We start from the raw sequence: 8,969 nt of genomic DNA on the forward strand, positions 1-8,969 counted from the left end.
AATAAGAAAACATCTATGGGCCCTTCTAGCTCTGAATCTGTTTACTGCATGTTTATAAGTTATTCTGTTTTGAGGTAGAGCGGAAGAGGGTACCAACTCAATGAGAAGGAGGAGGTTCTTATTCCTGAAATAGAAATTTCCTGAGGCTTTGAGACCCCTTGAGAGAATTTAAATCTTATCTTTGAATGTAGTGCCTAACACAGTGTCTGGTACAAAGAAGGTGCTTAATAGAGGCTTAATTTTAATTTTAATTGTGGACATTTGTACCTTGTAAATCAGCAAACACTACCAATCAGAGCTTGATTTATATTTTTGTTGGTTGCCTAGACTTAAAATAATGGGAAAACATTAATAATGGAGATTAAACGTAAAAGTGTGTTTTTCATGCATTTTTTCAGAGAGCTGATTGTTAAATGTTTACCAGCAAACTCCTACATATGACTATGATGGAGAAATCAGGAATTTCTATACATTCTAGTATGAGAAAGCTTAAAGATTTAATTGAACTGAATACCACATGTGTTTGGAATTGTTGTTGTCATTATCATTGTCTCTGTAGTAGGATTTTGGTCCCTCTATGAGCAATAACATCCCCAAGGAGGATTATTCCCAGAAATCATTAGCAGGCAGAAGCCAGTTCCTACCTAGTTCTAGTTCATAGCCTCCATGTAAAGAACAGGCTGCCGTGTAAACCTCAAAATTCCTTAGACTTATAAATGTTGGAAATTTCACCATTGGGATATTTCATACTTGGAAAATTTCTTACTGATAGTCTATTGGAATGGGAACCCCATTGGCATGGGAGGTTCCTTCTCTTCCCTTCTTAAGATTACTTTAGGACAGAAACCTTTTGCTGAACAATGGAAAGGACTTTGACCTATGCTTAAGCATAGAACAGGAATTTCTTTGAGTCATGATTGATTTTAGAATTGATACAATGGAGATACTTGGAATCAATTAATTCCTTATCGTTTCTCTCAAATCTCTTCATCCAACTTTTCAATATTTAAATCATGGCTATTACTTACCACTAGAGGTATTTAAAAAGATTCTTTTGACTAATGTGGCTGGAAGAGCACTTGGGAACTCCTGTAGTAGGGGGGACTACTAGTTCAAAAAAGAAAGAATCCTTTCACTAACTTTACCTGATGACTTAACTTGAGGATTTATTCTAGTTTTCATAAAAATCGTTTTACTAATTGAAATTATTTCAAGCCTGAACAATCTTGCAAATAGGGTTAAAAAGAGAGTCCCCTTTACTCATCATCCATCTATACTCCAAGAAAAGGACCTCTAGAAAGTGATCTGATCAGAGGAAAAAGCAATGACCATGTTAGGAATGGCTGATGAGAAGAGGAAAGAGTCTGGACTATAAATCCCAATTTGGCCACTTATTTACTGTAACCCTGGAGCAGTGACATGATGCAGTAAATTGAGTGCCAGGCCTGGAGTCAGGAAGAGTCATTCCTGAGTTCAAATCTGGTCTCAGACACTTACTAGCTGAGTAACCTTGGGCAAGTCACTTAAATTTATTTGCCTTTATTCCTTATCTGTAAAATGAGCTGAATAAGAAAATGAAAAACCACTCCAGTCTCGGTCCAAAAAAACCCTTAATTTTTTGGGTCATGAAGAGTTGGACATGACTGAATTAATAATTTTGGAGAAGTCAGTTCACCTTGCCAAGGTTCAGATTATTTCTTAGTTGTAAAATAAGGCTACTCGATCTTCCCCCATTGTACTTTCCAAGGCTGTTGTGAAAAGCAAAGGACTTTCACTTAAGTAAAGTATTTTATGAAGAAAACATGCTATAAATTATTGTTAAATTCAGAGAGTAGCTGCTGATCATCATTGGTGAAGAGGATGAATTCACAAACTAGGATTAGAGTTTTGCTTGCTAATATTCTAGTGTTATTTTACCATTTAGGTCCCTCAAAAAAAGAAAAAAGAAAATGACAAGAGAGAAAAAAGGAATCCATTTAAACAAGAAACAACTTTCAAGGCACATCACAAGGTTACAAGACACCCATCCTGATCTCTTACATTTTTTGCACCTTCATCTCTAAGTCCTCAATAATGAAAATTGATCTTAGAAGGGAAGCCTAAAGATTCTTAATTGTGAAATCAAAATTGTTATCTTATAGTCAGGAAAATGGATTCAGAAATCTCAGAAAGGTTTGGAATAAGATTTAACCCCCCCCAAAAAGAGTCTTTTATTTAACTAGGGAATATTATAAAAAAAGATGTTCATTAATTTATTCAAATACTTATCACCCACCTAATGGATAAAAGTGCCAAAGGAATAGTTCTGACACTAGGTGTTCTTAGATGATAGGAAGCAGGGATCTCTCTCTCTCTCTCTCTCTCTCTCTCTCTCTCTCTCTCTCTCTCTCTCTCTCTCTCTCTCTCTCTCTCTCTTTCTCTCTCTCTCTCTCGCTCTCTCTTTCTCTCTCTCTCTCTCTCTCTCTCTCTCTCTCTGTCTCTCTGTCTGTCTCTCTGTCTGTCTCTGTGTTTCTCTCTCTTTTTCTCTCTTTCCATATATCTATCTATGTATATGTGTGTATACATATATGTACACATAGAGAAATATAGATATGTATGTATAGATAGATACACATATTTGTCCATATATAATACATATATAATATAAAGGACATATGATAATAGAATTATAACTAAATATATATATATATATATAAAATACATGTTTCTTTATATAAAATGCATTATATATACATATAAGCATGTATGGATGTATATGACACTCTTTAAGAGTGTAAGTTATAGAGAAATTGCTGACCTTCATAGATGGAGAAACTTTCCACTGTGAGAATGCCCCTAATCAATTCAAAGCTATATGTTCACTGAGGTAGGAACTCCTAATGTGAAAACTTGCTCCATAAAGGAAGACTGACAACTCCTTTTTAAATACAGTCCTAGAGAGGGATTAAAAAAGTGCCCCATGACCACACAGTCAGTGTCAGAAGCAAGACATGAATCCAGGTTCCCCTACTCCAGAGAAGCTGCCTCCTCCAGGGAATGCTATTTTAAATATATTTTTTAATCATAAAAACACAGTTTTTAGACATTTGCATAAAAATAAGAAGTATTAAATTAAAAAAGCAGGAACTTATGAACTAATTATTTTACATCCAGTCCAGTAGACATCTACTAAGTGCCAGGCAGATAGCACAGTGGCTAGCGCTGGAACTAGAGTCCAGAAAACTTGAAGTCAAGCCCAGTTTCAGACACTTATTAACTGAGTAACCCATGGGCAAGTCACTTCACCTTGTTTGCATCAGTTTTCCTCATCTATAAAATTATCTGGAGAAGGAAATGGTGAAGCACTCCAGCATCTTTGCCAAGAAAAACTCAAATGGGGTCACAAAGAAACAGACACTGTGGAAAAACAACATCAGTGATGTGGCAAACACTGTGCTAAGTGCTGAGGATAGAGTTAATGAAGACAGTCGCTGCCCTCAAGAAGCTTATAATCTAAGAGATGAAGATAAAACATGCAAAAAGAAGCAGGAAAGATGGGGTGGGGAGGTGACATCAAGGTGTACCCAGCTTGGGGGCAGTTGAAACCAGGCAGGGCAGCAGATGCAAAGCAGAGTGATCTGAAAGTCCAATATCTATCCTCTCTAAAGGAAGGCATTGGGAGAAGTTTAGAATTCTGCCCTCTGACCCTCCTATCAGAGAGAAGAGGCTGAGGATATGGTGTCAGTTAAGACTTGAGTTAGTAGCATAATGAAGAGATTAGAAGTGATGAGCTTAATCTTGTTGGTTGAAACCAGGCAGAGAAGCATGTGTAAAGTGGAGAGAATAATTTTAATATGTGCATACATTAATTCATCTGACCCTCAGATTTTCCTTGTGAGATAGGCTGGACAAAATCTGAAATGAGGGAACTGACACAGAGACTTACCTGAAGTCATATCAGGAAGGAAAGAAACCATTTAAAAAAAAAAAACCTTATCTTCCATCTTAGAATCACTACTATGTATGTTACAAGGCAGAAGAGCAAAAAGGGCTAGGCTGTTGAGGTTAAGTGACTTGCCCAGGGTCACATAGCTAGGAAACATGTGAAAACACATTTGAACCCAAGACTTCCCATCTCTAGGTCTGGCTGTCTATCCATTGTACCATCTAGCTGCCCTGAATCAAGACTTCTAATTTCTAGATGAGTTATCTTTTAACTATAACAAACTGCCTTGCTATCTAACATATATGCACTGCAAAGCCATAATTTGCAATTTTTGAGTAGTAGAAAACATTCCCAGGGTAAGTAGCACAAATATTGTCTTAACACATTTCTGGGCAGAAGTACCATCTGGTAACTTTAAATTATAACAAATTATTTTTGCCAGTATGACCTCTGTTATTTCTATGTTGCTGAAGTAGGATAAGTATTGACACTACACTCTAAATTTCAATACTCGAGGGCAGTGTCAGTCATCTGCTCCTGCTTATTGCTCTGACACAAAGATCACAACCATGCAAAATACACATTAAATGAGACAGGAAAATAAGCAACAGTTTAATATTTGGTGGGTTCTTTTTTTGGGTACAAATTGTTTAAATTGATGATAAAAAAAACATTAAATCTACCATATAAACTAAGGCTGTCTCATTAAGATCTGGGGAATCAGGAAGGTTTGGGGAAAACAGTTAAAATCACTGGTCTTGTTCCAGCAGACATTTGGGACCTAACTTCTCTCAACAAAACAACTGGTGTTGCTTCCTGAATTAGTCTTGGTCCACATTCTGGCCTTTCAGGTGAGCAGATGGGGGATTTGATGAGAACTCTGTTGGCATTTGCTGCGATTAAAATAGACGAATTTTTTTGCCTGTTTCCAAATTCATGTTTACAAAACAACAGCAAACAGGTCTGCCTTTCTTAATGGTTTACTTTGAAGGGATCACACTCTCTCTGCTCTGGGCCAGTTGTGTATATAAACAGTAGAAAACTACCTGCATAAAGTAATTTCAAGGGCTCTTGGAAGGACATGATTTGCCAAACACACACACACACACACACACACACACACACACACACGCAACCATAGCCCATCTGCATGCTAATGCCAGAATTAACATTAGAGATTAATTCTTTTAGCTTAATGGTATTGAAACCGAGAATTCCAGAAATTCCAATATTTTTGACAAATACTAACAATGTGAGTCAAGTTGGTGAGCACTATAGTAAAAACAGATAGGGCATCCTTTGTGAAGATGGAGTAAGGAAAACTGAACTATATACCACTATTCCTAGCTCATCTGATCACTGGGTGGATGTGGCAGTATGGGGGTTACGACTGCCTGATCCGATGCTTCTCTTCGTCAAGGCTTGAACACAACGATAGGAGTTTTCCTAGGAAAATGCACATCATCCTGGCACTCAGGCAAAATTGAGAAAAGAAACAGCAGTTGCTTAAGAGAAGAAGGCAAGTGATAGCTGAAATGGGCCAACTCCCCCAAGTATAGGTACCATTAAAATATATGGTGTGACCCGACATGTTAAATTTTAATTGTGGACATTTGCACCTCGTAAATCAGCAAACACTACCAATCAGAGCTTGATTTATATTTTTGGTTGCCTAGACTTAAAATAATGGGAAAATGTTAATAATGGAGATTAAACTTAAAAGTGTGTTTTTCATGCATTTTTTTCAGAGAGCTGATTGTTAAATGTTTACCAGCAAACTCCTATGTATGACTACGATGGAGAAATCAGGAATTTCTATGCATTCTAGTATGAGAATAAAGGGAAAAGAGAAAGAAGAAATGAGGAATGTCGTTGGGTATGATAGAAAATACAAGATGATAGGATTAGATCATGTTTAGGACTGGAATTAAGAGTGGAGGAACCACTATGGATTTGGGGGCAAGTGATACCTGAAATTGAATTGTCCTTTTGGTACTTTTCAGCTATGTGACCTTGGACAAGTCAACTAACCTCCCAGAGCCTGATTTTTCTCATCTGTAGAATAGAGATAATAAAACCTGCCCTCCTTGTTTCACAGTGGGTTTTATGAATCCTAAAGATACTTTGTGTGTAAAGCCAAAATGCAAAGTGTTCTTACCGAAATACTGTAAATATTATTGGGTGGGTGGCTTAATCTCACACCTTTCCAGTGGAAAGAATTTTTCAAACCTTCAAATGATATTTTTTTAAATCACTTATTACCATCTAATGCAAACCTCTTGTTTTACAGACGAGGAAACCGAGCCCTAGAGTAGTTGGTGATTTCAATTAGAGATTGAGTAATAAAGGCAGAATTTGAAGCCAGATTCTCTGGCATATCCACTGCAGACATCAGAAAATGGTCATTATTCTCAGTGAAGGGAGAGAAGAGAAAATGAGACCCAAATAATATTAAATTTGGCAGTCCCAGGCACAAGCAGGAGTGTCCCATAGGATCAAGTTTCCAAAAGGTCTTTTCAGAGACACTCTGGGCTATCAGACCTAGGGAGGGTAACTCTGCTCTCCAAAATTTTAAAGGATCATCAAAATCCTTTTTTTCTAGTCCATGACAGAGCAGCCCAAAAGACTATAAGAGGACATTGTTCTGGGATAATGGCAAACATTGCAAAGTGCTGAGCTCCTGAGCTCTGGGATCCATGTCTTTGAAATCATAAGACCTCTGTAAGGACATTACTTAGGATAAAATGCAGTTTAGATTCTTTCCCACCCTTAAATGGTTTGACATGTCGTACCAAACCAAAGGAGAAGGGATTTGCCCTTCTCTGGATCACAGTTCTGTCAATATGAGACTCCAAGATTCCAAGAGCCCATATTGGCTCCCTGGCTCCTGTCTTTATTTAGTGGGTTAAAAGTCTGACCCACAAAAGACACATTCTCTTTGCATTAAGGAGGCCCTTCCCCACAACTCTGTGCCAAGGGAAATAAATTTTCAGGCTTTTTCACAGGCTGGGCCTAAGCTGGTCAGTCTACTCAATCTCCCTGCTGCTCCAACAGCCATTAAACATGGAAAGGGGCTAGAAAAAAATTATTGCAGCACTCATAACTTCAGGAAATGATAACCTCCTGAATCGTATTTCATTTCAGGATGCTATTAAGGCTTATTCAGTATGTTCTGAAGGGATGATCTGTTTATCAATGGCAGAAACAGGGAAATCCAGGCACCAAAGGGAAAGATGAAAAATGGGATTGTCAGCAGCCCTCCTTACATAAGAGAGGAGACATTACTTCACTGGAATTTTTGCTTTTGCAATGCTAAAAAGAGACACTTGTCTATAGACTGAGATACACACCTGATAGATGAAAAGGGAGTCAGTAACACAGACAGATTTCAGCATTGCTTCAAAATAGTCCATTTCAGAAATATGAGTAAAACTGTTACCAGTTTTCTTTCATGTGAGTGTACCTTTTCAGGCATGGCAGTGGGCCCCTGGAACAATAGAGATTTCACACAACATAACAAGATCAGTATACCCCCTTTTCTATTCCCAAATCTCCTGAATGATAGTTTTTTTAATCTATTTTAGAAATGTAGACATTTAGATAAATGTTTGTGAAAATGGAAGTCATCTGAATTAGTGGATCTCCCTAATACTAGAGGTAACAGTGAGCCTTATAGTGGTCAGGACTTGGACATTTATGGGGTAAATATTCTCACTCATCCCACATCAAATCTCTCCCTCCGAAACTTGAGAATTTCTTTACAGCATTCATCTCTATCTAAAGGTCCCATGTGTGGAGAAGAGAGAAATTACAAGAAAATGCAGCAAGACAAGAAGCTGGAGATTGATCAGCTGTCAATCAAAGGAAGATTCCATTTGGAATGTGATTGGGTAAAGCAGTTTGGAGCCAAGCCAACAGTGACTGTTTTTCTGGGCTTTGGGCTGATGGTGGTGACTTTGAAGGAAGAAGCTGCGTTTATCTCTGGGACTTGGGATAATCAAGTTGGAGGTGGCCTGGGTGATTTGAAGGCGGAAGAAGAAGGACAATAGTCCATATCTCTCTCTCTCTGACTGGCTGTTTCATGCTAGTGACTGGATTGCCATTTCTCTCAATATCATCCAACCTAAGACTCACTGTAGATAATAGGGAAACCTCCAAATCTCTTATCTTATCCTCTATCTGTCCTGTTTTCCCCAATAAACCCTTACTTGAGATAAAGAAGAGGAAAGAGCATTTCCTCTGAAACATCATAGCTCACCCTGAGTAACTTAGAAGGAGGCTGAAGAAGAAGGAGGAAGGGGAAACTGAAGGGAAGAAAAGGGGAGGAAGGCAGATTGGAAGAGGGAGGAAGGGAAGTATAAAAGGAAGGAGGACACACAAAGGAAGATAACTACCTGATCTATTAATTATCTATTATCCATCAAATATACCCCCTCCTCAAAGATTATCTACTACACAAGCTGCCCTAAGTTCTGCACAAGGTCTTTCTTGACTCCCATAGTGGCTAGTTCCCAATGGAACACATGTTCCTTGAACATAATGATTATCTTATTTCTGTTTTTGTATCCTCAGACCTCAGTCCAGTACCTGGGGCATCAATGGCAATTGACAAATGTTTGTTGATTGATTGATATTGGATAAAATATATCGAAGAAAGTGTCATTGAAATATAAGACAAAAGAGAAATATTTAAATGAACAAGTAATACAATATAAACTTCATAGCCACTTTCAGCCCCAAATAGAAGAGCCCTTCTAGCTTCTCATTGCTAGTTCTTCTGTGGGACATTTCTCAGTGATTTCCTGCTTCTGCCTTGGCACTGATCCATGGTACATCTATCTTTTTGGCAATCTCTCCCAAAAGGTAAAGAAAAATTTCAAGGTTTTTTTCCTTTCAGTGCAGTCTCAGGCATTGTCAATGCCTTGCACACAGTAAGCCCTAAATAAATCTTTTTGCTTTTGGTTGAGTCTCCAATAATGATACCAGGAGAAAAACTAAAATCTTTTTTTAATTGAAAATTTTTATTTAATTAATTTAGAATATT

This window comes from Monodelphis domestica, chromosome 6, assembly GCF_027887165.1.
Source record: "Monodelphis domestica isolate mMonDom1 chromosome 6, mMonDom1.pri, whole genome shotgun sequence".
In the NCBI taxonomy this organism is placed as follows: Eukaryota; Metazoa; Chordata; class Mammalia; order Didelphimorphia; family Didelphidae; genus Monodelphis; species Monodelphis domestica.